Here is a 27,956-nt window from a genome sequence, read left to right as displayed (position 1 = left end):
AGAAAACATTTTTTTTTTTTTAGCTTGTATAGGAACAAATACGTATTTGTGAATGAAAATGTTTATTAAGCTCCTCATATCTCAAGTTTCCAGAGATCATCTTAGGCAAATTAGAGTGATTATGAAAAAAAAAAAAAAAAAAAAAGAAAAAAAGATTTAATTGGAAAGTTCCTGAGACTGCTGTTCTTATGCTGTTCTTAAAGAAAAGCAGTTTTGGGAAGCTGGGTATGTATTAAGAAGAAGGTACAGTCAATGACAATGAAGGATAACAAAGAGGTATAGATTCCTGGAGTCTGATCTATATTATAGAATAACAGCTGTTGTGCCAGATCAACTAGAAAAGACTGTAAATCTAACATCTGCCATACATAGAAAGGAGTTCTCTGATATGAGAAAAATGAGATCAAATTCAACATAAAAATATGAAAAAGAGACAGCTCTCTAGATCGGTATTTTGGATCCTTGTCTCCATAGCACCTCTTCACAGATAGTAACCTTTTTCACATGTCTGACTCCAAGTGCAGAAAGTGAAAGGGAAGAGAAATGTTTTGTTTGTGCTTATAATGTCTCACTCAAAAAGCATGATGTCAAGATAGAGAAGGTTGGGTTTCCATTTTGTAGGGAACAAAGAGGTGGCAGTGATAGGAAAGCAGAAAACTTTTAATCTCTGTGAATTCCCTAACTGTCTCATGACCAGATTAAATGCTAGATGCTGCAAATTGCTATGAATTTATCTGGAAATGAGAGTTAGGCAAATGATTCATAGAAAGTGTTTCTTATCTTTGTACCCTTGATCTTCTTCTGTTACATATTTGTACCAGGAAAGAATAAGCACAGAGAAAATTCATGGGTCATGTGGGTTCACCAACTAGACTGATCCAATATAACCTGTAACAATAGAGAAACCCAAGTGTTATTTACTGTTAAAATTTGTGTAATATTAAAAAACATATATATAAAAAATATAAATATTAAAAAAATACTGAGAAAGAAGTAATTAAGGAGAAAGAAACAATAAAATAAAATAAAATACACAACATCATGAGATTAAAGGGTTAATTTTGTGCTTTCCCTGAAGCTAATCAAAACTGAAAAATATATAGAGATTGGTCTTTAAAAAAAATGTTTAAGTAATTTTTCCCCATTTAAACAGGAATTATTTAACATTAGAAATAAATTTGAGCTGCTGGAATGAGTGCTATATTATAAAAAATTACATGATTACTGTCTTCTGTTGGAATTCCAACTGTATGTTGGAATATGCAACATACGGTGACTACTTCTTGGAATTATGTGGCTGTGTTCTGAAAACAAACAAACAAAACAAAGTCAAGCAAACCTAAACCCATTTCAAAAAGAAAAAAAAAATCCCAACAGATAATCAATCTTTATAATAAGTAAATAAGTAATTGAGGCTAAAAATATTTCATATCACTTTGACTTTATCTTCACACTGTGATATTAAGGCTTCAGCTGTTGCCATAGGGAATACTTTCTCTTTTTTTTTTTATTTTTGAGCTAAGGTTCACTTTTTCCTGTTTAGGGTAGGCAAAATAGAAGACAGAGATAGAAAAGTATAATTGACTTAATTTGGTTTAATTAACTGCAAAAGAATGGAGATAATTAGTTAATGCATTCTAATGAATTGAATTATGAAGCACATTGCTCCCAATGGGAACAAATGATCCCTGTAATGGGAAAAGTGGGTATGGAATAAAGAAATTAAACAGAAGATTGTTTTTTCTCCCTACTAGGATGACCAATCCAGAGCAAATAGAATATTACAAATACATCATATATGATGCATGAGTATTCAACATCTTTCAGATAAACACTGCTCATTGAATTCTAGATGAACCCTATCCACCAAAGTTACACAAAGGGGACAAAATCCCGATTTCTGAAAATGATTGTTGGCCTTAATTCAGTTTTCAAGTTATCTTAGTCAGTGATTGTAAAAGTGGGGGTGTCAGAAACTAACTGAAAAAAATAAAAAATATTAAAAAAAAAAAGTTTTCAACTACCTTTTAGGATTTGAAATATAAAAAGCAAGTCAATTTACATTCCATAATAATAAATTAAGACTATACACATTACTTGTATTAATCACTGTTTTTCCATGCTGTCTAAAGTGCAGATTCTTATGAAAATTAGAAACTAAAATAACCAAACTAGTAACCACTTATAAAAGCACTTTTAAATACAATAAAACCTACTTTAGATAAGTAAAAAATTCCTACCTCTTTAAAAAAATAAGTAGTTGAGTTGGGAAAAAATACACTAAATTTCAGAAGTGCTGGGTATTTTTAGTTTTATCCTTTTTTATAATTGTACTTCACTATCTAATTATGGTGAACAGAAATAAAAATATCTGGCTATATTGGCATACTATTGCCCATTCATTTCTCCAAACTTAATGTATTTTATGTATTTAATGCCACAGAAAATCAGGTTCGCAACACTCCTTTACTAACATGATGTCAACTACATTACTGAAAAATTACAAATCATGCATCAATTCAGTTTTAAATATTAAATATAATTGTTACCTACTGACAGTCATTTTGCCATCATTTTTCTCTAATAGAGGGTTTATGGTTTAAAAATGTGCATCTTCTTGAAAGTTTACATATCTTATCTATAAGCAACTTAGGTGCCATAATGATCATTTTTAATGTAATTTCCACATGAAAACTGTATTTCATCCCTGATACTATGCAAATAAAATAGAGTTGCTATTCAAGTTCTCCATTAGCACATTGCTTGATGGCAGAGGTACAAAAAATCAAAACGTGATTAAGAAACTGAGAGAGTCAGTCTCAGCACATAAGGTGGATTATTTCCTTGGGATCAGAGAGAGATTCAGGTTTCTGAGATACAGGATCAATTAAACAAGATTCTGGTAGCAACTTCTAGTCATTGTAATGAGCTGTTGTAAAGTTGAGGAGGGACAGAGAGAGAGATGTGCTTATCCTTGAAGAAAACACACTTGCTGGTCTACTCACTACTTAAAAAGAGAAAGCTACTTTGCTCTTATTTATGTTTTTGTGTAACAGGACACGATAAACAATTTCTTTTACATACCATAGGTAGAAACAGCAGAAAGTAAAATAAGTAATAAAATATTTCCTTCTTATTATTATTTTTTTCCCTCACATCCTTCTAAGTTCCTGTGACTTTCCTTGAAGGATATTGCATAACTATCAGAATGAAGCTGCAAATCCACTTCATGTTAAAGTGACTTTTCATTTGTGTCAACTGAGAAAAGCAGTGGCAGCCAGCATAGCCAATGCTGCAGGGGCAGCATTCCAGCACCCTCCATAGAGTAGGTGAATCACAGCACAAAACCTGTGTGGTCCTCTTACTAACATTTGTTCTTCCTGAAAACTTCTGCTTGCTACTAAAATACATATAGCCACATCAGAGAAAGTTTTCCTCCTTTTCACATTAGATTAATTTCAGAGGGCTAAAAATGAATAGTATGCATAAGGTTTCTAGAAATGGACTCAAAACATTTCCAAAAGGGTTTACAAAACTTCAGTGAAGTATGTTACATTGGGAGTTAGCTAGATGGTGCTAAAAGCTACTTATGTGTTTCTTCAACTAACATGAGCAGAGGCAAAGATATTTTAGATCAGCAATAAGAATAAACTGGGCCATTTGATTTGACTGTTGAGTTCTTTTAGTTGTTTGCTTTTTTTTTTTTTTCCTGTCAAATAAAAGTAGATATATTAAATGAATCAAATCAAAGGGAAAAAAAAATCAGTTGTGGTGTAATATCATCGCAGTCAGTGTCTTTCCTCGTAAAAGGATTAGCCTTCACTATTGACAGAGTACATGGTGCACTGGTGCTATCATTCAGCTGTTCTGCTTCAGATTCTTTAGTCTTAAACTAGTCAGATTTCCCAAGCAGAACAAAGTAAAAATCAATCAATAGAACACTAAGTAATGTACTGCAAGTGGAACTGGTTGGAAATTTTCTGCCATAATATATCTTTTGACAGAAAAAATTAAATTATTATAGGGAAAATTGCGCATGAAATCTGCCCAATAAAAGAAACGACAAGTATGGACTTCATACCCCATGTGAAAAATTACAACAGCTAGACAGACAGAATACATTTCCATCTGCTTCTTCCTGTCAGCAAAGAGAAATGGCTTGTTTCAACAAACCAAACTGTTCACTCAGCATGGTCCTGATTATAGAAGAGGTTTAGATTAGATCTATTCTACACCCTCTGATCATGGAACATTAACAAACTCTCCCACTTGTACTTGCAATTAATCTATTGCTGCTGAGAGAAGAAATAGAAGACAGTTGGGCAGGCCACACCTTGCTTGCAACAGCATTATTTCCCAGTACTGTATTGTAGAATAAGGCTGAAAGGATGAATTTTGGCCCTTTGGGAAGTATTCACTGATCTAAAGGTCACTTTCCATTTTCAGTAAGGTAATGGTGATTATCTTGATATGTGTTCATCAGAGCAAACAATTTTCTGATGACACGTTATATTGATTTAGATATATCTGGTATTAACTTTTTTACCCAATACACTTTTTAAAAGTGTCATAAATTTTGATATAAGTATATCACATGCAATAAAACTAAGCAGATCAGATTTTGTGGTTAGCTCTAATTTTTCTTGAATGGAATACAGAAGAGACAAAAGAGTTTCCCCATTGGGATTCTCTTTAAAAAATAAAATAAAAAAAAAAATCAATTCCAGACTCCTCCCTACCTTATCTTCCTTCCTGCCTTCCTTCCCTTTTCTCTCTCTCTCATCCCCCCTTCTCTCTTTCTCTCTCCCTCCCCCCTCCCTCCCTCATCCCTACCTTGTATTTAGATTATGCAGGTGAAGCTGTCCTTGTAGTTATATTTTCCCTTGCTAATCAAAAGTTGAATATGAGTTTCTTTCTCCTATATCTCTAATGTTGCCAGACAACTTTTTCTGGAAGAAAAATGTGTTTTCAGCCAGTAAAGATGTGTAGCCACAGCTACATGATTTTCACTTCATTACAATATTCAGCCAGAGTAATACTAGACCACCAGCTTTTTTTGTTGTTTTGTTTTGTTTTGTTTCATTAGGTAGTTTCTAAGTTTCCTTAATAAGAGTTTGAAATACACTAATTCTCATGCCATTTAGGGAACCTAATTAACATTCACATTTGAGATGACTGTACATGGACACTTCTATTTTGTTATCTGTAGCAATGACAAGGATATCAGCTCTTCTCCATTTCCTGCTGAATCATATTTAACTGTTTAGTTCATTTACTACTTTCAGTCTGATGATGACAGAGTTTATTTCAGCAGAAGTACTTGTATTTCTCTAGTGGGTCGTGTAACTTGTATTGATTACCCTGCTTGTGAAATTAGACTGCTACCTATGCCTGGGAGAATTCATTTAAACTTGGTTTGATTATGTCTAGACTGAACCATAGGCAGTGAAGCATAAAATGATTTTAGAGAAAGTTTTGACTTAATAGCTGGCTCATAAATATTTTTTCACAAACAGTCAAGTTATTTGGCCATGAAGTACATTGCTCTGTACTAAGCAAAAACCTCTATCTTACCCACATTAGGAATGTGAACACTATAAATTACTCCAAATCCTGCATTTCTGTCTGAGTGTAACAATATGATGAAATAGGGGGAAACACTTTCTATGGTGAAGTGATGGATGAAGAAAACAAACAAACAAAAAAAAAAGGTGAAAATTCTGGTTTGTACCTATTTGGTGGCAGCTTGGAGGTATGAGTACTGTCTTGTTCTGGGAAGGAAGGGCACGTGGAATGAGGATGGGAGACCATGTGTCTGGGGTTAACACCTCAGTTTCTGAAATCGATAGATGCATGTGTGAGAACTACTGTCATGCTTGTCTATGCATTTTCAAGACGTAAATGGAAAGATATATAGTCAAAACACATATTCACCAAGCATTTAGCTTCCTGGTACATTAAACATCTGTGCATATGAAAATAAACCTGATATTTCTTTAAAGGAAAAAAAAAAAAAAAAAAGAGAGAGAGAGAGAGAGAGAAAGTGCCAGGGAGCATTGGCCCTACTTGTCCTGCTTCAAAAACAGCCACTGTTTCCAAGTATATTCTGAGCAATTTGTTACTGCTGTGTAATAGCTAAAACCAAGATGCCAGCAGTCTGTGTAATCAAGCATAAGCCTTAAAAATACTTATATAAAATTTTAGGTGGCAAAAAATAGAATGTAACCATTAAAATTTAGCTATATCCAACCCTGTGGTTGTGGTCAAAGAACTAGAAACTTCTGTTCTTACAATGGGCTTTGCACCAAGCACTACTGCTGTTATAAGGGTACTGGAGCCAACTAAGCTTAGAAATTCCTGTATTGAAAAAAACATGTTTTCCAAGAAATGATTCTTGAGAGAACGTGTTCACTCTCTCAGTAGCTGAGGTGTTATGTAAAGAAAAATTCACTTTTATCTCAGCAGGGGAATGAAAAGTCATCAGCAACTTGATAGTTTCCATGGATGCACAAATTTTCTTGTGAGAAAAAATGGTTCTTATGATCTGGGAGACTACTTTCTGTGATTTTTCAGTTTTTGAGAAGCATCTATTTCTTTCTACAAGAGTTAGACCTCCTTGCTTTATGTTCGCTCTATGTTAAAAAAAATAAATATATATATATATAAAAAATCTAAATTACATCTGAGGGAAGGCTCAACATTTCAATTACAATGTATTAGTGTATTTAAGAACTGTTAACTGAGAATACAAAGGAAAAAATGACCAGTTTATTTTTATCCCAAAATGCATTGCAGTGTAGACTGTTGAGAATATCTCACTCACTGTGTCAGGATATGACTGTCTTGCAAAGTTCTATCAATTGTATATTTGTGCAGATACTGAGAAAAAATAAATAAATAAATAAAAATTAAAAAACCTCCAGTGCTTTGCACTAAATGCTGAGAAGTAGATTGATTTTCTCACCTCAAAAGAATAATTTTATTGTTACTTTTAAATAATAGATTATACCTGCTGGGGAGCCACATATATTATTTTGTCAATGTCAGATATACATGTGGACTAAATCTCAAGAGGCTTAAAAAACAAAACAAAACTAGACAATAACAACAACAAAAAACACATTTTATTTGTTTACAGTTTCTGTGGTTGACTTGTTTGTGCAGATCGTCATACCTGTCCTTGTCCTCATTTTGTCAGAACTTGAAGTACAGATATACAGATAGTATCTTTGAGATATTCTTGAAGCCATGGAATGATTTTCAGTTTAGTGTCTGTGTAGGTGTTAGTTTTCTTAGAGTTTCAAGTAATACGGGGGGATAAGAGTGTACTCATTTGATTTCTAGGTTCTTCTGAGCTTGTTTTGTGTAACACTTCTTGGCTTCCTGGAGTCTACTTCTGAAGAAATATCTCACAAGGAACAAGTGTGACAAGAATGTTACACATTCTTGTGTGAATGGAAGGAAGGTGAAGCTCTCATTTGTGGTTATGCACATTGAACTTTCCTTTTCTAGTGTAAGGGTACACTGGAAATGACTGAGAAAGGAATATTATACAGTCAAACATCACAAAACCTGTCTGATCAAATGAATTTATTCATTGTATCATTCTTTTGGAAAAAAAAAAATAAGAAAAAGAAAATCACTGAGATGGTATCGGGACCCTGAGTGCACTTACAGGCTGTTAACGGCCACCTTAATGTTAATGAACACCTTACCTTGAAATGCCCAGCCATACCCTCTCCACATGGCCCAGGAACCCCATTTCAGCTCAGGTTCATGCCTCCAGTCCTGGCCTGAGATGTGCTGTAAGTGTCTGCTGATCCTTGGATGGTTTGGATGACCTGAAGGGCAACAAAGCTGGTGAGGGGCCTGGAGAACAAGTCCTACGAGGAGCGGCTGAGGGAGCTGGGCTTGTTCAGCCTGGAGAAGAGGAGGCTCAGGGGCAACCTTATTGATCTTTACAGATACCTTAAAGGAGGCTGTAGAGAGGTGGGGGTTGGCCTGTTCTCCCACGTGCCTGGTGACAGGACGAGGGGGAATGGGCTGAAGTTGCACCAGGGGAGGCTTAGGTTGGATGTTAGGAAGAGCTTCTTTACCGAAAGGGTTGTTAGACATTGGAACAGGCTGCCCAGGGAAGTGGTGGAGTCACCATCCCTGGAGGTCTTTAAAAGACGTTTAGATGTAGAGCTTAGGGATATGGTTTAGTGGGGACTGTTAGCGTTAGGTCAGAGGTTGGACTCGATGATCTTGAGGTCTCTTCCAACCTAGAAATTCTGTGATTCTGTGAACCTGACAACTTTACATTGGCTAGAAAGCCTGATGATTGTTGGACTGTTGACTGTTCCTATCACCAGTTCTTCTCCCTTTACCCTGCTTAGTTGCTGTGGGACTAGACAGTGTTCTGAACCATTACTGCCCTGCCTCTATTATCACTCTGGATTCTGGGCTGCCTTCTTATGATTATTCCTGCTGGATTAGTCCTATTCCTGCTGCTCCCTTACACATCTCACTGCGAAAATATTTTCAGTCTGTGCTTGCTGTGTATTACTTCCCAAAGCATCAAATTTACATAAATATAATCAGCATATTTTTCGATTGGTTAATTTCAGTGAATGTATATGAAATTCTTGTTACATTGGTGGTGTGTGTGTTGTTTTTTTTTCCTCAATTAAAAAAAAAAAAAGACAGCTTTACAAAAAAAAAAAACCAACACATCTATTTAAATTCCTTCAGACCACTTTTTCCAGGTATCCTCCCTTCTAGTTAATATAAAAAATCAAATAAATCTCCCCATAGTTATTGAAGTGCTATAAAGAACTTCAGTATCTTCTCTCCATATATTTCAATGCTTCCCTTCAATGCAATGAGCAGAAAAAAAAAAAAAAACACATTTCTGGTTACGTCTCCATACATTTTTTTTCTATTTGCTTTCTTGTAAAGGTGCTGCTACATCCAATTCTCCCTATCTCTCTTTTCATTATTTATTTATTTATTTATTTATTTTTTCGTGAGGGTAGACTCACCATTTTAATTTCTTTTAACATTTCTCCCTGAATATTCAAATCTTCAAATACATAAAATGTTTATTGTCCTACCTGAAGCAAATGGATAGTGAACAATTCCTTGAACTGAAACTGGGAACCCATGATTAGAAATGATAAATATGTATTTTATTTAGCACCTAGAACAATAGGTGCTAAAAAAGAAAATATTTAAGAAATTTAATTTCAAAAATGACTGTCAGCTTGACTAGTTGTGCATATTACTAAACATAGGTGAAATGTTATAGCCAGTTGAACTTATTCAGATACTGTGGTTAGATCTTGCACCTATATAGTCATTATATATATAAATATATATATATTTTTTTTACACAAATATATATATATTTGAGATTTTATGTCCTTTTATGATTTGCAGTTCTGCCTTTTTCTCTTAGTTGACCAGCTCTACTGGTCTGGGCCTCAGCAAGTGAACCTCTTTACTTGCCAGGGAGAGGCAGAAAAAATTATAGGGTGTTGGAAAGAGTCTTCTCTTCTTTGTCTGAGGCAGATAGATAGCAGTATATAAAACCTGGGATAGTGGCAAAACCAGAAATATTTAAAATTAAAAAGCTTTTCCACATTCATAGCAGTGAGAACATATAATCTACAAATGTAGGTTTATTTATTTTGACAATGAAAATCATTCTCTAGGATATTTTCTTTCAGTGCATTCTCAAACTCTTTGAGAACCTACAAAGTAAAATAATTAAAGGGAATAAATAGGTCCATAGCTCCAAAATCTTATTTAGACAGAGTACACATAGAGGTTTTTTTTTTTAAATATATTATTATTTTTTATTTCTTTTCCAAATACCAGAACCAGTGTAGAAATTTAAAATAAATCCAAAAGACTGAAGAAAAGTAGTCCAAAGGTTGTCAGATATATATACAAAAAATTAGTTTCTGCTTCTCATTTACTTTTGAGATCTTCTGAAAGGTTAAAGTAGATATAATGCTGCTGAAATAATTCAATTATCAGTGTCTTGCACTTCATCATATTGTCTTGAAAAATATCGCATTCCCTATGTTCCAAGGATATATTGTCAAAAGAGTTGGACTGTGTTGTGACTGTAATCCCAAATGTTTTAGAAATCATTTGCTTTTATTCGTTGCATCAGCTGTAGAAAAAAATAAATCTGCTGAAATGGAAACTGTTTCCATAATATGAATATGCAAACGTAAAAGTATTATAACAACTGAGTTTGCAAATTACCTGGTTTGTAGCTACAACCTCAATCTCACAATCTAGCTACAATTATTGTTTCAATTTAGAAGTGAAAGAGCTCCTCAAAGACACACCAAAAGATATCATGCAAGGTATTTACTTAGCAATTTCTGTGCATGGATAGTCTGAAAGAATTTTCTCCTATCCAAGGAAAATATAACAGTATACAAGTATTCTGGAATAACTTTCCTGTTTCCAATAGACATATTTTTTTTCAACATTGAAATAATATTATTCCAAAATAATCAGAATATACAATATTATTATTGTGGAACTAATACTTCTTATTCTATGAGTTCCACTACAAGTTTAGCTACAATTTTTTACAGATATTATTTTTCTTTTTTTTTCAGACATTCAAAAAACTAATGTTTTTTGCACTTATATCGTTCTGCCAAAAATGATCTTCTTAAAGGGCCCTGTCTTCTTTTCTAAGTGTTGTTTGTTTGTTTGTTTGTTTGTTTTGTTTTTGAGTAGAAAGGTGATCTACAAAGGTGATTTGGCCCTACTTTGGCCAAAATCTAATTTTTATGTTCTTAGGTTTCATCTTTGCAAGAACAGCACCTGGAGAAAGAAAACACATTTCATTTTATTTTATTTTATTTAGTTTAATTTAGATTTTAATTTAGTTTAGTTTATGCTAGTTTATGCTTATTTTTATGCTATTTTAGTTTTGTTTAGTTCAGTTAAGTTTTTAATTCCAGTCCCTACTCTGAAGGATCTACTAGGATCCTATGAGATCCAAAACTTTCTCCCTCACTGCCCTCAAAAAAAATATTGCTCCTTAAGGTTTTCAGGAGTCAATCTTGACCTTATTGCTCTGATTCATTAATTGTCATTACCTCTGTGAAAATTACAGTATCTCTTTGATAGGTCATTCACTTCCTTGATGTTATGTGGAATCCTGTTAATGACTATTAGCTCATTAAGCAATTTTCCATTTAGTAACCTGATTTGCAATCATCATCACAGATCCTTATATTTTATATAAACTCCAGGTAACTAGCATAAATTTATCCCATTAAGATATTTGTGAAGTATGCATCAGTTCAATATTATCACTGACTAGCTCTAGACTATTAATAAATTTTGGACAAAAAAAAGAGCTTGAAATGTCTTCTATCTCTTTGTTTTTAGAGGATAACTTATAAAAAAAAAAAAAAAAATCTGATATTTTTCCTCCTAACCTTGGTCACATCAGGCAGTTGGGATAACAGAATCAATCCCAAATGAAATTAAATAATATTATTTAAAAATATATAATTAAAATTAAAATATATATATAACTGACAAGTATTTTTACCTGGTGATTCACTTTTTAAAACCCAGACTCAGTGTACTCATAAAAAGCTGTGATATAGCAGAGCATCTTAATCAATCCAGAAAACTGCAGAAAGTTTTGGAAACATATGCAGAACTGAAATTAGTAGATTTGTTTTCATTTGATCTTCTACTTCAGGAAAAATGAATATTCTTGAGATTTCTTTTGGGAATAGATTACGTGAATTTCTCTTGGCTAAATTCTGTCATTCATATTAATTTTGAAAAATTCCCTACTGTATGAGTAGTCATGCAAGCTGTTAAAGTTATATTCACCAATATGAAGAGAAATTAGAATATCTAGTTATTTAGAGAATAGATTATCTAGTTATTTATAGTATGTTTGTTATGGTTTATAGGAAAGTGAGATTCATCAAGAGGTATCAGTACGATACAATACTTGTTTCAAAGCAAAATGTGACTTTTTTGGTTATCAGTCCTACTTTTTAGCCAAACTCTGTAATACAAAACTCTATATGAAAGGTTAGATGTTACAGCAGCAAGAATTCTTTCTTTGTTTTTCTTAGGAATAACTTTTAACCTGGATTTTAAATTGTGTCCGCTGTTTATTTAGAATTGTCTAAGTATTGTCTTATTTAAAGTATATGCATCTGCACACACACATGTATGTAAAAAATCTATCTTATTAGTGAATTTCTAATGCTGATGGAATGGAAGAGTGAACATACCTCCCATGAGCTTTAAAGAGAATGATCAGAGGCAATCATGGCTATCATCACAGCAACTTACATGTATTACAACATGGCTTGTATTGACAGAATCGCACTTCGAGTTGCACATGACTATTATGAAAAGAATAGGATCATGTTCTATTCCCAATTTTACCCAGTATACAGAGTAGTATTTAGTCACTACAAATAGATTTAAATATTTTGAAATATTTTGTAAAATAAAAGTCCTATGAATGTCATAAGACCTGTAATTAATTATAGGGAAGAAAAAAAAAAGTAAAAAGAAAGTTTGTAATGCTATTCAAACAGAGAGCACCAATGACCTTTTTTCCTAACTCAAAATATCTTTTAATTAAAAGTATTTTTCATACCATTTTATTCAGCTTCTAACATTCCTTGGTACATTGATTTTAGTTTTCTATTTAATTAAAAGATTCTCCAAATTCTATTGATGGGCTTCATCAAAACTATTCTGGTTTTCAGCAGTATCTCTGTTGTGGTTTAACCCGGAGGGCAGCTAAACACCACACAGCTGTTTGCTCACCCTCCCTCTCTGGGATGGGGGAGAGAAATGGGAAAATGAGGCCTGTGAGTTGAGATAAAGACAGTTTATTAAGACAAGAAAATAATAATAACAAAAATAATAATAACAATAATGATGATAATGGTACTCCTACTACTAATGTGTACAAAACACATTGTGATGCACAATGCAATTGCTCACCACCGATGCCCAGCCTAACCCCCGAGCAGTCTAGCCCTCCTCCCCTGGCTAGCCACCCCTATATATTGCTTAGCATGACATCAGATGGTATGGAATACACCTTTGGCTAGTTTCAGTCAGCTGTTCTGGGCCTGTGCCCTCCCAGCTCTTGTTGCACCCCCAGCCTGCCCTCTGGCAGGACGGAGCAAGAAGCTGAGATGTCCTTGGCTTGGTGTAAGCACTGCTCTGCAACAATTAAAACATCGAAACATTGGGGTGTTATCAGCACTCTTCTCATCCTAAGCCAAAACATAGCATTCTACTAGCTAGTAGGAGGACAATCTCATTTTAAGTTTGGCATTTTAAATAAGGAAACTAACCAGGTCACCATGAGGGGAAAAAAAAAAAAAAAAAAAAAAAAAAAGTTAGTTGATTCAATACTTCCAGCTTTCAAAAGAGACTAAATATCATCCTGAAATGATCCATTCTACTGGTAAATTATGCTGGCAATATCCCTTGAGAGATTTCTGACAGGCGTCAATCAGATTTGTAAAATATTGTTTTTGTTTTGCTGCTCAGCACTCTATCTCTTGGGAATTCACAACAACATAGATAACATTAACTTGACACATCAAATGACTAATTTACCTCCATTTTACAACAATTTATTTTTTTAAAGCCCACGAAAGTGTTGTTGTAGGCAATTAAGAACTTTTCAATGAATTGTCAAAATACAAAATTGTGTTTGTTGTCATGTGACAAATTTTGTACAAACTTTGGGATGAAATATTAAAGGTAAAGAAATAAAGTATTTATAAATCCTTTAAAAATATTTTAATTCAAGTGTACTTTTCCTGACTGCCAGGCAAACATATTTAATGGGAAAAAAAATAAATTTCTTGTTCTCTAGTTCCCTTAGAAATAAGCAATGTCAGGAAAGCATGGATGATGAAAAGTACAAAAGATAAAACTCATGTAGGGAAAAAAAAAGTGACAGCAAACTTTGAAACACAATTTTAAATATAATTGTTAAGGATCAGAAACATTTAAGGTAAAATTTCAGTCATAGCTCATTCAAAAGGATTAATTATTTATATATTGACAGTAACTATGTGACATAAAGTCACGGATTAATGTGATTAGCAATTACAGGTCTCATACTTTTAACTAGTCTGTCCAGATTCACATTAAGAACCAATCTAGGCATGTTCCCATGTTTTTCCTTGAGACATCTTGGGGGGGGAAGGGGGAATAAATAAATAAAAGGAAAAAAAGAGAGAGAGAAGAGAGAGAAGAGAGAAAAAGAGAGAAGGAGAGAAAGAGGAGGAAGGAAGGAAGGAAGGAAGGAAGGAAGGAAGGAAGGAAGGAAGGAAGGAAGGAAGGAAGGAAGGAAGGAAGGAAGGAAGGAAGGAAGGAAGGAAGGAAGGAAGGAAGGAAGGAAGGAAGGAAGGAAGGAAGGAAGGAAGGAAGATGCATCTGACTCCAGAACAATAATATCACAGTAGATACACTAAAAATATTCCATAATCCTTTGATAGAGGCTTTTCGCATATGCATATTTTCCTTCTTTTTCTTATATATTATTTCCTTTTTCTCTTTTCTTGAACTTCCTCCTTCATTCTTTTTCCTGTATTTGTTGCTTCACTCTTTCTGCACAAACACTTTGTTACTTTTTGTCAGTAAAACACCAGTTAAAAATTATTTGACTGTATAGAAAACAATATTCTGTATTGGACTTTCAAAGGTCAGTGCCTCTGTTACTTTTTAAATGGAAGATAAAGGGCCTAAACCCCTTGAAATTTTTTCCCCAAAGTATAACATCAACAGTTGAATTTACTAACTCTAAAATATGCATTATGACAGTTTCCTGAAACAACTCAAGCTTTCCAGGGTCAGTCACTAAAGATACTGATCTAGAGAAAATTTTGTTTTGATGTCTATCAGCTTGTACAGAGTGTTTTTATACTGTATCTGATATTTCTTTTCAAAACCAGATTGTTCCTTCAGATTTAAGATAGACCCAATCAAAATTTAGGAATTAATAGAGGATGTAAGGCTTGATTTCTGAGGGCAATATATTGTATACAACAAAGTTGTTGGACTTTCAATATAGGACATAATGGAAGACAGAAAAGTGATAGGCTAAGTCAAAAGTTAGGCAATTATTATAAATGATAGATTAATAGGAATAAGGTTCAACTCAGGGTCTGGTTTGTGTCATAAAACTAGAAAAATTGAATTCCTCTAAGCTAGAGAGTAATATAAAACTTGTAAACACGGTACTTTAGCTATTTTATAGGCCCTATTAGCTATATGTGGAGCCTTTAAAGAAGCTGAAAATTTAACAAAAAATCAGTGATCATCTGCCGTGGTTTAACCCGGCCGGCAGCTAAACACCACGCAGCTGTTCGCTCACCCTCCCCCCTCCCTCTCTGGGACGGGGGAGAGAAATGGAAAGTGAAGCCCGTGAGTTGAGATAAAGACAGTTTAATAAGACAGGAAAATCATAATAACAATAATAATAATAACAATAATAATAATAACAATAATAATAATAATAATACAATGGTGATAATAGGAAAATAATAATAATATGTACAAACAAGTGATGCACAATGCAATTGCTCACCACTCGCTGACCGATGCCCAGCCTAACCCCGAGCAGTCCGGCCCCCTCCCCCTGGCTAGCCACCCCTATATATTGTTTAGCATGACGTCAGATGGTATGGAATACCCCTTTGGCCAGTTTGGGTCACCTGTCCTGGGTCTGTCCCCTCCCAGCTCTTACTGCACCCACAGCCTGCCCGTTGGCAGGACAGAGCAAAAGGCTGAGATGTCCTTGGCTTAGTATAAGCACTGCTCTGCAACAATTAAAGCATCGGGGTGTTATCAGCACTCCTCTCATCCTAAGCCAAAACACAGCATTCCACCAGCTACTAGGAAGAAAATTAATTCTGTTCTAACTGAAACCAGGACATCATCAAAACAAAACACAAGGATTTCTGAGTTATCTTCTGTGTCCTGAACCCATGTTACAGTGACAGTAACAGAAAGGACATGCATTTTACCATCTCAGAATGAGTGAATCTTTTTTCTTTGTGCATATACCAACAGGAGATGATATCTGGATTGCCCTTATGAAGGTGATGAATCTAGGGTAAGGCCACAGTCAAAGCATGAAAGGATGAAAAAAATCAAACCAAATAAAGACAGTATGCTAATAAATCCCAAATTAGTTGGCCTAGATTTTCCCATACAACTAATTTAGGTTACAGACTTCATAAAGAAAACCTATTAGGAAAGTCAAAGGCATTAACCTTTCTCTGTCCCTTTACGTTGACAGATGAAAATGTGCTTATCAAAAAACACTTTCCTCTAATCCTTCAAACCTGATGCCCTTACATGCAATACACACTCCTTCATTAAACTGTAAATCCTTTAGCCATATAGCTCAATCCTGAACTTCAGCAAATTATTGATGTAAATCACTGAAATGATGGCATTGTCTATATTTGAATCAGTCTTTGAAGAAGTCCCTTAACAAGGGGACTTTGGCTTACTTTTCAAGCTTTATTCTAGAATGCCTTATGAAAATACATGATGACTTTCACAATGAGACAAATCAAAAGAATAAAATGTCATAATGAGCATTACTATCAGAACTAAAATGGCTTCAAATTTTTTAAAAGAATGTACCACTTAAACACTTAGCAACATACATGCCATACGAGCCCCAGAGGAATCTCTGAACAAATATCAGTATTAGAGATACATAGTTTAAACAGAAAATCATCAATGAGTGTTAACCAACAAGATATTCATTACAGTATTAAAAAACAGAAATAATGGCTTGAATTAAAGTTATGTCTACTAAAGTTATTTTTAAATTGTCATGTAGCTACAATTACAGCAGTGAAATGGTAAAAACAAAAAACAAAACAAACAAACAAAAAAAGACCATGTGAGTTTTACAGGTATTCAACTGTAAATTGAACTGTAAGTTCAACTGTAAGCAGACTGGTGTAAAAAAAAATCTTTACTGAAGCTTATTGAATATCTAAGCATGAGTAGCACATTTTGTATGTGGGTAGTGCTGTCCATGTTTTAATGTTATTTAGCAGCTCTTAATATTCCTATTCTTCAAGGCCTATCACACTTCAAAGGTAGTTGGTAAAATATTACAATCTGAGAATGTCACAAAGAAAAATCAACTAAGAACAGTATAAAACATGAATTCTTACTTTTTTATGCTTAAGATAACTCAAAAACAGTAATTTAACTTAATAAAACACAGTATTCATTTGATTTCCTTTTGTAAACAGTTAAAATAGAAGTGCTTTATCTCCATATTGTTTTGTAAATCGTAAAACACATTGTTGGTCTTCCTCATACATTGGCTTATTAATACATTCTGTCAGAATATTAAAATGTGAATAACTTTATACTTCATGCACTTTTAAATTCCTTAACACAGGAAAGTATTGCATATAAAGAATAATGTAACACCTTCTTACCAGTTCATATATACAAAGATTATATATATTTAAGCAAGAATTATAGATGTAAACTTAAATTAGAAAAACACAGTTTTCTTAGTTTCCTGCTGTTTTTTTTTTTTTTTTTTTTTTTTTGCTTTAGGTTGTAGGTGGGGTTTGTTTTGGTTGGTTGGGTTGTTGGTTGGTCAGACTTTTTTCTAGGCTTAATCCCAAGGTTTTGCTCATTTTCCTGAGAGCAAGAAAGTTAGATGCTCATACCTACAAAAATCTTCAAAATTCTGAGGTATGATCTCTTTGATATGTTCTAGACATGTTTTAAAAATTTGATGGTATCCAAGTCTTTACACATATTCACTAACTCTTTAAGAACAAGGGTGTCAAGAACACTAGACATAAATCTTAAGAACAATAAATTTAAGAGTTATATTTTATTTCTATGATTCAAATCTTTTATAAATTTATGACTTCCTGTAGTATTTTACTTTTGACATTTTCCTGTTATACGTGAAATTATCCATGCATTTTTGTTTTTAGTATCTTTTAATATTTTATTGCTTTTATCCTGTATCAATTAAATACATTTATAGTGATATAAGTTGTGGGTACATATTTATCACTTGCTCAAGAGAAAATAATTATTAATTAGCATTTAACAGATAATGAATTTAGACCCACAAAAATGCTTGTGGAATATAACATTTGGATGTCTTTCACATGTTGGGGAGTGCTGTCCATGTTTTAATGTTATTTAGCAGCTCTTAATATTCCTATTCTTCAAGGCCTATCACACTTCAAAGAAAATGGAAGGTGGTAAAATGTTACAAACTGAGAATGTCACAAAGAAAAATCAACTAACAGCATAAAACACAAATTCTTACCTTTTTTTTATGCTTAAGATAACTCAAAACATTCCCCTGAAATATATAATTCAGTTTCAGTTGATGCTAAAAAAAGAGTGGTGTTTATCCCTGGGATTCTATGGGGAAATCTGACATACATGTACATGTATAGTTACCTTAGTGTAAATCAACGTGTTCTGAATACATCCTACTTACAACATTTTCTCCTGTTTGATTACATTAATCTAATAAAGATATATTGTTAACCTGCTGGCCGTGTTGGACCGGGTGCCCAGTTTAGTGAAGTGATAACTTGTAAGTGAGCAAAGCAGTGTATATATATGTGTATCTCAAACAATTTCTGCCATCAAGTTTTCATATAAATAGTTTATATGAAAGGACATTTGTAGTGTAGAAATGTAGACATTCACAGTGTATACTATATCATTAAGTAACTGTCCCCTGAGTATGAAATAGTAATAGTAATAAATGTGGCTGTTATTTCAGCCCCAGAATCTGTGCCAGCAAATCCCTTCATTCTGCGGGATCTCACAAAGAGTGGTCTCTTGTAAAATGGTATCATTATAGCAGATTTTCATTCCTTGGCAAGAAAGTGAGTTGAAACAGTGGTCTCCAGAAAGGGTCAGGTTCTGCAGCTCTCTTGTAAACAGCTCTGTTTCTCTACTCACATAATATAAATAAGAATGTAAACCATGCTGGTTTTGTTTGTTTGTTTGTTTGTTTTTTCAGAATGCCTTAGAGAGCATAACCTTCTTTTGAGAATCAAAAAATAAGACAGTAGAAAATAATTTCAACTAGCTTTCCTTGGTTCATAAGAAAAATTCCAATTGCCAGGTAGCAATTTGCTTTGTAGCAAGTAGCATTTGCCAAGTAGCATTTGCTTTGCTAATCTTAATCACTGCACTTTGTAGTAATGATGGCTTTTTTTTGTTTGTTTGTTTGTTTTATATTTAAAGAGGTTTTTAAGGGCATGTTTTTGTTTTGTTTATAGATCTCAGAACTGATCCAACTTCTTAAGGCAAGAAGTATTTTATTAACAATAATTTTTCAGGCATAAATTTTTCAGGAATAAAACTTGTTCATGTTACACACTTTATATCAACGTGAAGACTCTACTCAAAAAGGAAATTATAAAAAGTTCTCTAAAATATTATCCATCCAAGAACATCTAAAGTCATTCCAGACTCACTCATAACAGACTCACTCATAACTCACTGAAGATGTAAAGACTAAAAAATGTTATATCTTAAGGACATGAACTAACCACCTTTAATAAAGAGAATCATGCTTTCATTGCAAGTGTTTTCTTTAATAATTTCATATTTTATGATAAATATTTTGAGTCATTTATGTTCTTTTGAGTCACCTGGGCCTATTATCTGCTAAAATATTTATTGGATTAGATACACTAAACTAAGCTAATTCCAAGTGGTGGCTCAAAGGCCACCAAAGGACTCATCAACCACTTTCATCTGGTGAAATATGGATGTTCCTATTCCATTATACATAGGAGGTAAAAATCCCACACATTTAGCATGTTAATTCTGCATTTCTAATTTCAGCGTTCTGTTGTTTTCTCTCCAAATGAATGGGATGCAAACCAAAAAATGCATAGAGACATTTTGATAGAAAAGTTTTCTCAGAAGTCTCAAATGAATTCCAGAAGTCTCGAATGAACCCATGAGAGTTTTACTTAAATAGCTTACTGGAAAAGTATTATATTTATTTTTGTCATATCTCAATTTCTAGAGTTTTTTACTTAGCTTCCAAGAGATAAAAGCAAATATAATTTTTGGAACTCATAGTGTTCATAGAATTTCATCGTGTGAAATTCAACCAAGTGTTGGGAACATAAATTTCTCTATTGTGTTGGGATAAAGTTCATTTCTGAAAGCCAAATAAGTCTAAGGAATTCATGGCATGAACGGTAAGCATCTAACAAGGGAAAGTGGTATTGTTTTCCAAAGCAGCTCTAAAGTAAGACTTCCCACAGCACTAACAACCTAAGTAACTAAAATCCATTAATGCTTGGTCTACACTTGACCAGAGGAAAGAACTTTAAGGTTGAAAGTCCAACAGTTGTTACAGAAGAAATCATAAATAAATAAAAGTAATAAAAAGAGAATAAAAACGTACAAGACAAGATAGAAAGAAAGAGAGAAAGAAGAAAAGAAGGAAAGAAGGAAAGAAAGAAACAGAAGGAATAGAATAAGGACAGATAAAGGAAGCAAGTCTAGATTGTACATAATGGAGATTAAATGGTAGAAAAGTGGACAAATATTTCTTGTTCTCTACATACATAACACTTCAAATCTGTCACAAATATTTTTTTTCTGACTAATTCTAATCAAATTAGACTGTCCTGGTTTTCCTCTGTCTTCAGTTAGGCCAACAGTATCTTCAAGATACTTCAACTATGTCACATAACTGAAGTTTCTGTGCTAAAAGAGAATTGAGTATTGTTGCATTTTAATTAAATAGTTATTCTTATTTTATGGTGGCCTAGTTGTTTTCTATGAACACATACATATTATTGTATCTGAAAGTGAAAGATACGTAAGTTTATTCCACTTGACTTACATTTACAAAACCAGTCTGCATTTCAGACAATATTAAATGAATAAGAATTCCCCTAACATTAAAACTCCTGTTTATGTGACAAAAGCTATCATTTTCTAAAATATGTACATGAGGTGTATTTCACCTGACTACAATTTTACCTGAATTAGATCTGTACCCCTTGTTCTATTTCTTTGCATGCAAGACACATCAGAATCACAGAATCGATCATCTAGGTTGGAAGAGACCTCCAACATCACGGAGTCCAACCTCTGACCTAACAATAACAAGACCTCCACTAAACCATATCTCTAAGCTCTAATGTTTAGTGTCTTACTCCATACCAAGCAATAAACTTTTTAGAATCATCTTTCTATTCTTCTTTTGTGAAATACACTTGCCTTCATCAAAATGTTTGACTAAACAGAGCAGTTAACATTTCATTTTTAGAAAGTGTCAGAATTAGACTTTTATATCCTTTGTCAGATACCTAAAGGAGGCATCTAATTTTCCTACTCACTGAGTACTCATTAAATAGGAGTAGATTGAAACTGATGTCAGCTCTACATGTTGGAAAACATTAAAACGTTTGTTGTGAGCCTTTACGGGAATTTAAGAAGCTTATTTTTGCCATTGAACTTTACTTAAAGAAAAAAATGCATATGATACTGGATGTGTAGAAAACACGTGGTCTTGTTTACAAGTTCCGTGCTTGAAATTTATGACAAGGTACATGCTTTCTACCACTGACACAGTGATTTTAAAATGAATTCAGAATCAGCGTTTGTGTTTCATTCAAGGAATATTATTAATATGATAGATAATGCTATTCAGTATTCTGGTGTCTGAAGATTTCTAGAGGTCTATTTTTTCATCAAATGAAGTATCTGAATGTCTTATGGAGCTCAAAGACATCAGAGGCTGGATGTTGTCTGAGATTAATACAAAAAAAAAAAATTCTTTGAAAAATTGGAAATGGATGTTGATTCAACCTGGATCTTTGTAGGTTACAAAGTGAAGTAAGCATAACCATATCCTAATTTCTGAATAGTATTCTTGGCTATGGGATGAAAAAGATCATAAATTTTCAAATAAAATATTGAATCTCAGGGAAAAAAAATAAAGTCTTTTACTTAAGTTACAAGAATAGGGCCTTAGCAATCAGTCTTACATTCCTGCATTTACTAGGCATCAAATAAAGCAGAGCTTTATTTAATTTAAAAAAAAAAAAAAAAAAAAAGGAATATTTAAACAGCCTAATTACATTTCAGGACTCTGTGGCAGTGTATTCCAATCTTCATCATTGTTTTAAAGCCTGTAACTTTGAAACTATTTCTGTTGTTTAGGGAACCATGTACAAATTGTTATGTAGTACCGAAATTGTTCTGGATGACTTTTGAAGTTGCTACATATCCAGGGCAGTTCTCTTCTGAACACAAATATATTGAATCATAGAACCATAGAATGTCTTGGGTTTGAAGGGACCTTAAAGATCATCTAGTTCCAATAACCTGCCATAGTCAGGGTTGCCACACACTAGATCAGGTTGCCCAGGGCCTTGTTGAGGTTAACACCGAGATACCGAAGACAGAATTTTTCTGTTGGAAAACAGTCAAAGTCATAAGTTCTGTTCAGAATGTATCTGTAACAATGTCAGGAGAAAGGCAAAGTGATTTTTTTTTCATTAGTTTGTCCTCCCGTGTTTGATGTTTTTTGTCTCTGGCTTCTGAAATATTAAACTACCATTAAAATTGTACAGTTTTTGTTTGTTTGTTTGTTTGTTTGTTTGTGGAATCATTATCTCTTAAGGCTAAGAAGAGGGATATATCATAACAAAAAACAGTCATCTGGAAAAGTGAGTTCATTTTTTTTTTTTTTAGAACAGTCTATAATCTGTTTAATTTAAAAATAAATTAACTAGTTTTGCAGCTGAAACTTCTCCCATGTATTTTCTCTAGTCCAGCAATAGTTTTAAGTCACTAGATAGACCAGCTTGAAGTATCCTAGTAAATAAGAGCGAATTCACTAGCAAAATTTGGACAGACTGGAGAAGTGGGCCCATGAGAACCTAATGATTTTCAACAAGGCCAAGTGCAAGGTGTTGCACTTGGGCTGGGGCAATCCCAGGTATTTATACAGACTGGGAGAAGAACTCAAGAGCAGCCCTGTGGAGAAGGACTTGTGGGTCCTGCTGGATGAGTGCATGCTTGCAGTCCAGAAGGCAAACTATGTCCTTGGCTGCATTAAAAAAGGGTTGGCCAGTAGGGAGAGGAAGGTTATTGTCCCGCTCTACTCTGCTCCTGTGAGACCCCACCTGGAATTATGCATGCAAGCCTTGGGCCCCAGCACAAGAAGGATGTGGAGCTCTTGGAATGGGTCCAGAGAAGGGCCACTAAGATGATCAGAGGGCTGGAGCACCTCTTCTATGCAGAAAGGTTGAAGGAACTGGGCTTGCTTATCTTGGAGAAGAGAAGGCTCTGGGAAGACCTCATTGTGGCCTTCCAGTACATGAAGGAAGCACATAAACAGGAGGGGAAATGCCTGTTTCATGTGTTGATAGTGATAGGACAAGGGGGAATATTTTTAAACTAAGACACAGGATATTTAGGTTAGATATTAAGAGGAAGTTTTTCACTCAGAGGGTGGTGAGGCACAGGAACATGTTGTCCAGAGACCCTATGGATGCCCCATCCCTGGAGGCATTCAAGGCCAGGCTGGATGTGGCTCTGGGCAGCCTGCTGTAGTGGTTGGCAACCCTGCCCAGAGCAGGAAGTTGAAACTAGATGATCTTTAAGGTCCTTTTCAACCCAAGCCATTCTATGATTCTATGAAAAGATAAACATGGCTACGTTTCTCTGGGTGTTGGCACATAGACCTCTCACACATACACACCAGAGCAGTTGGGAGAGTGAGGAGTGAGAACTGGCCCTGTTCACACCAAGGTCAGTGAAGAAGGAGGGCAGGAGATATTCCAGGCACCAGATCAGAAATTCCCCTGTGGACTGTGGAGAGGCTTCTGGTGGAACAGGAACAGGCATAGATCTAGATCTACACATCCTGTGACTTGCAGCCTGTACTCCATTCACTGGTGCTTAGACCTTGCAGCACTCACATCAGAGACTGAGATTACACAAAAGAAATAGTTATGAATGGAATTTTAATAGATAGCACTAGGCTATGGTGATCAGGCATGAGGCTCTGTCAGACATGTTTAAGGACTGTCAGCCAGGTGCATCAAGCCCCTTTTATCTTATTCTTCTTTCTCTCCATTTTCCCACATGTCCATGTTCCTCTATAAATCACTGTGATACACCTCTCACTCTGCTTCCCATAAATAATGTTTTACAAAGACCCACAGGCCTCTTATGATATGCTAAAATGTTTCACACCATCCCTCAAACCCTCTCCAGATATTCCACAATGCTCCTGATAAGCATGTTCCTATCCCTTATCAGTTTGCAAGGCTCTGCCTATTTCCTTTAGTGGCCCATAATTTTACAGCCAAATAGTTGTGGTCTTCATTATTGTCTCCATTATGACCTACTCCTCAATGTTTGTGCATCTGTGCTTGTTATTAGCTGTTTCTTTTATTCTCAACAAAATTATGTAGTAAACCATATTCTCTTTCTTTCCACACACCCTTAGAGTTTCATGCTAAGAAATTACTCAAAATACCTTGTCATCCAAGCCTGTTTACTACTGTTACTTACAGACTTGACCTGCAATGTGCTGGGTGTGAGGAGAAAGACAAGAATTCCTGCTGGCACTCCAAGCTGTCTTCCAACTCCACCACCACACAAGTAACATGGATAGATATCCTGTGAAGCAAATCCCTCACATCTTGAACTATTTTTCTTAAAGGATTCACAGGTTCTCAGCATTCTTCTGTTGCATTTCCACTGTGGAAGTAAGATTTAGAAACAATACACCTACATTTGGTAAGAATTTAGTAAAAATAGTGAAGATAAGAAACAGATAAGAAAAGGATTTGTGCTGTGAAAAGACTAGTAATTACAGATGAAGTAGGAAAACTAAGAATTAAGAAACTCTGAAAATAGGGTGGAACTGGGCAAATTAAATATACATTTATTTTTTTTTTTAGATTTTTGCTACATATCTTTTCATAATTTGCTGCTTTTTTGACTTTTCAGTTTAGACTGTTAGTCATCAAACGTGAAGAACTCGTATTGCATTTGACTTCCCGTGTACTTATATAGATGACCTTTGTGATTGGTTAGTGAAAAGCATGCAGCAGGAATGTAAGTTCCTCTAAGTTTCAGACAGGTTTCTCTCAGGATATGGCATGATGGAAGTGATTCATGGAAGAGTATGAAATATAAAAGTATTTCTTACATATACATTTCTTTTCTTTGCTTTTTATGTAGTGCTTTTCAATTGGTAAATGCTGAAAGAATATTTAGAGTCTAGACTTTACTTTTTCAGAAAGCTTATCTTTTTTTTGTTATTATGATTTTTCTACCTAATGCAGATACAAATTCAACATGTATAAACAAGTCTAATAAAGCAGTAATTGTAAGAAAGAGTTTGCACTGTAGTGAGTCATTTGTTAATGAGTTGTGTTTTTTTGGTTGGTTGGTTTTGTTTGTTGTTGTTGTTGTTTGGGGGGGGGGGGAGTGTCCACAATATAAGTGTCTGGCACTGGAAGACAAGTTAAATAAGAAATCTTTTCTAGTAATTGCTTTGGATGAAAGAGTACTGATGACAAATTTAACTTTTTTTTTTTTTTCTTGGGATTTTCTGTTATCTAGAGTCTTGATATATCTACTCCATATGTTATGAAATATCCATTTGGCCAGTTTGAGTCAGCTGTCCTGGTTCTGTCACCTCCCAGCTTCTTGTGCACCACCCGCCTCCTTGCTGACAGGACATCAGGAGAAGTCAAAAAGTTCCTGACTTAGTGTAAGCAGTGCTCTGCAACAACTAAAACATCAGTGTATTATCAACATTATTCTCATCCTAAATCCAAAACACAGCACCATGTCAACTGCTAAATAGAAAATTAACTTTATCCCAGACAAAACAAGGACACCCTGCAATTCACCCTTTTTGATGTGGTTTCTTATAATTTTTCTTTTATTTATAAGCTAATAAAAAGTTAATCTGACTCAGTAAAGTTTAATGTTTGGCAACAAATTCTAAATATAATTTAATTTTGATTGAAAAGAATATAGGTAAAGTAACTAATATTTATTGTGACTCGTCTGATTTCAGTTTAATCTCATGATCAGCAAGAAAATTCAAGGTACAAGAAACAGGCCTGAGGAAGAACACAGCACAGCAGCCTTTGCCATTGTTTTCAATATCAAATGAGTATTACTTCTGTCTTCTGATGAGGGAAGCATCAATGGTATACATTCTTATTTAACTATTTTTTTAAATTCCATTTATTTACAGGATCTTAATTAACATAATAATGATTCCACATATCACTGTTTCTTTTTTTTTTTTTTCTTGTTTGTTTGGTTTTGTTTGTTTGTTTTAATTAATCTCTTAAGCAAAAGCTTAGCATATACTTATTCTTGGTAGATAAATGTAGGGATATGCAGACATACAAATATACATATACATGTAATGCTAATGCACAAAAGATAGATTTATACTTAAGCATGCAAATACTTGCCATGTAGAAGCCTCAGTGATTTCAAGAAGAGCTAAAAAGTTTTGAGAGGTTGCCTTCTCTGTGATGCAACTAAAAATTCTCAGTCATTTTTAAAAGTTTCAGATTTTTTTTCATTATTTCTGTTTAATGGTCAATACAGAAATACGAGGTTTTTGTTGTTATTGCTACTGTTGTTTTTCTCAAGTTTTCTAAAGATCTTAATATTTCATAGCAATTCTACTTGCTCCTTTTTGGTTACACATAAGAGTATTTTAATATTACATTTTCAGAGATCCATAATATGTAAGATGCCCCACAAGGTCTGTTTTATTCTGTAAAAAGTTGGAACTCATTGTGCCTATTTCTACCTATTTCTTCCATAATATACAATGAACTTAGGTAAGTGCTACTGAAGTGCAGACAGAGAAATTCCTGAGAAGAACAACCAGGAGAAGAAAGTCAAGTGTTTTCAAGACTATGGAGAACCCAGACTTGTCAAGCCTGAGATTGTCTTTCTGTGAATCTAATTGACCAGTGGAGGTTGGGGGACTGTTCCTAATCATGAAATACTCCAAATGGTTGCAATTCTGGCAGAGAGACATCAACATAAATTACATTCTCTGCCAACAACAGATGAAAATGTATACCTGCAGAATGTCGTATTTATGGGGAGTCAGTTCTGTTGCTCTGTACTGAAAGCCCTGTAAGGCCAGCTAATGGCCTTCAAAGCTACAAACCTGACTGTCTATGAGTCTATAACCTATGACTTATTTTTATAAGGCTCATCTGTTTGTGACCCAGGTCCCAGTTTTATGAAGCACAACTGTGTTATTGTGGAGGAGCAATGAAGGCTTACATTACTTTATCTCATGATTGACAACCACTGTACAGAAGAGATCATCAGGTCAGTGAGTATATTAGTTATTAGCCTGTTAGCCTTACTGCTCCAATCATTTACCGTACCTGTGAGGTAATAAATACTTCTGTGCTCATGAATTGTATACAGAGAAAACATTGCAAGGTTATTTGTCACCCATTGAAAGCTGACTACCCCTACCCTCAATATTCAAAATTGGTTTGTATTGAATAATTCTATCTCAGAGTCATTGCAACAAGCATAATTTCCCATACTCTGTCATGCACTGTTTACATGTACCCCCTATGTCCTACAAATCCCCCTATGTGTTGTGGGAAAGGAGGATTTATCTCACATAGTTTCACTCATAAAACCAATGCTTTAAACTATACACTATATATTCATTTTAGTCATGGGGAAAAAAGGTCCTTCTCAAAGGGTTAATCATCTCATGCATTATAAAGCATATGTCTGAAAAAGTTTGTATGAATTACTGTCTGGAGAAGCCTTCTTCATTGATTAAAAAGGAACACTATAAGAAAAGAACAGAGATAGAGAATTGGAAGGGAAAATGACAGCCA

At 34.2% G+C, this 27,956-nt stretch overlaps 1 long non-coding RNA gene across 1 annotated transcript; it reads left to right on the top strand.

Annotated features, from left to right (window-relative positions):
* The first annotated feature begins 20,126 nt into the window (after positions 1-20,126).
* On the top strand, positions 20,127-27,424 carry LOC137854448 (uncharacterized). The gene is made up of 4 exons (XR_011095175.1): positions 20,127-24,837; positions 25,669-25,819; positions 26,132-26,267; positions 27,321-27,424. It is a non-coding gene; the product is annotated as an uncharacterized lncRNA (long non-coding RNA).
* Positions 27,425-27,956: the final 532 nt, after the last annotated feature.

The sequence above is a fragment of the Anas acuta genome, chromosome 3 (genome assembly GCF_963932015.1).
Source record: "Anas acuta chromosome 3, bAnaAcu1.1, whole genome shotgun sequence".
Lineage (NCBI taxonomy): Eukaryota > Metazoa > Chordata > Aves > Anseriformes > Anatidae > Anas > Anas acuta.
Note: the sequence above shows the minus strand (reverse complement) of the source record. Positions and strands in the feature narration are given on the sequence as shown.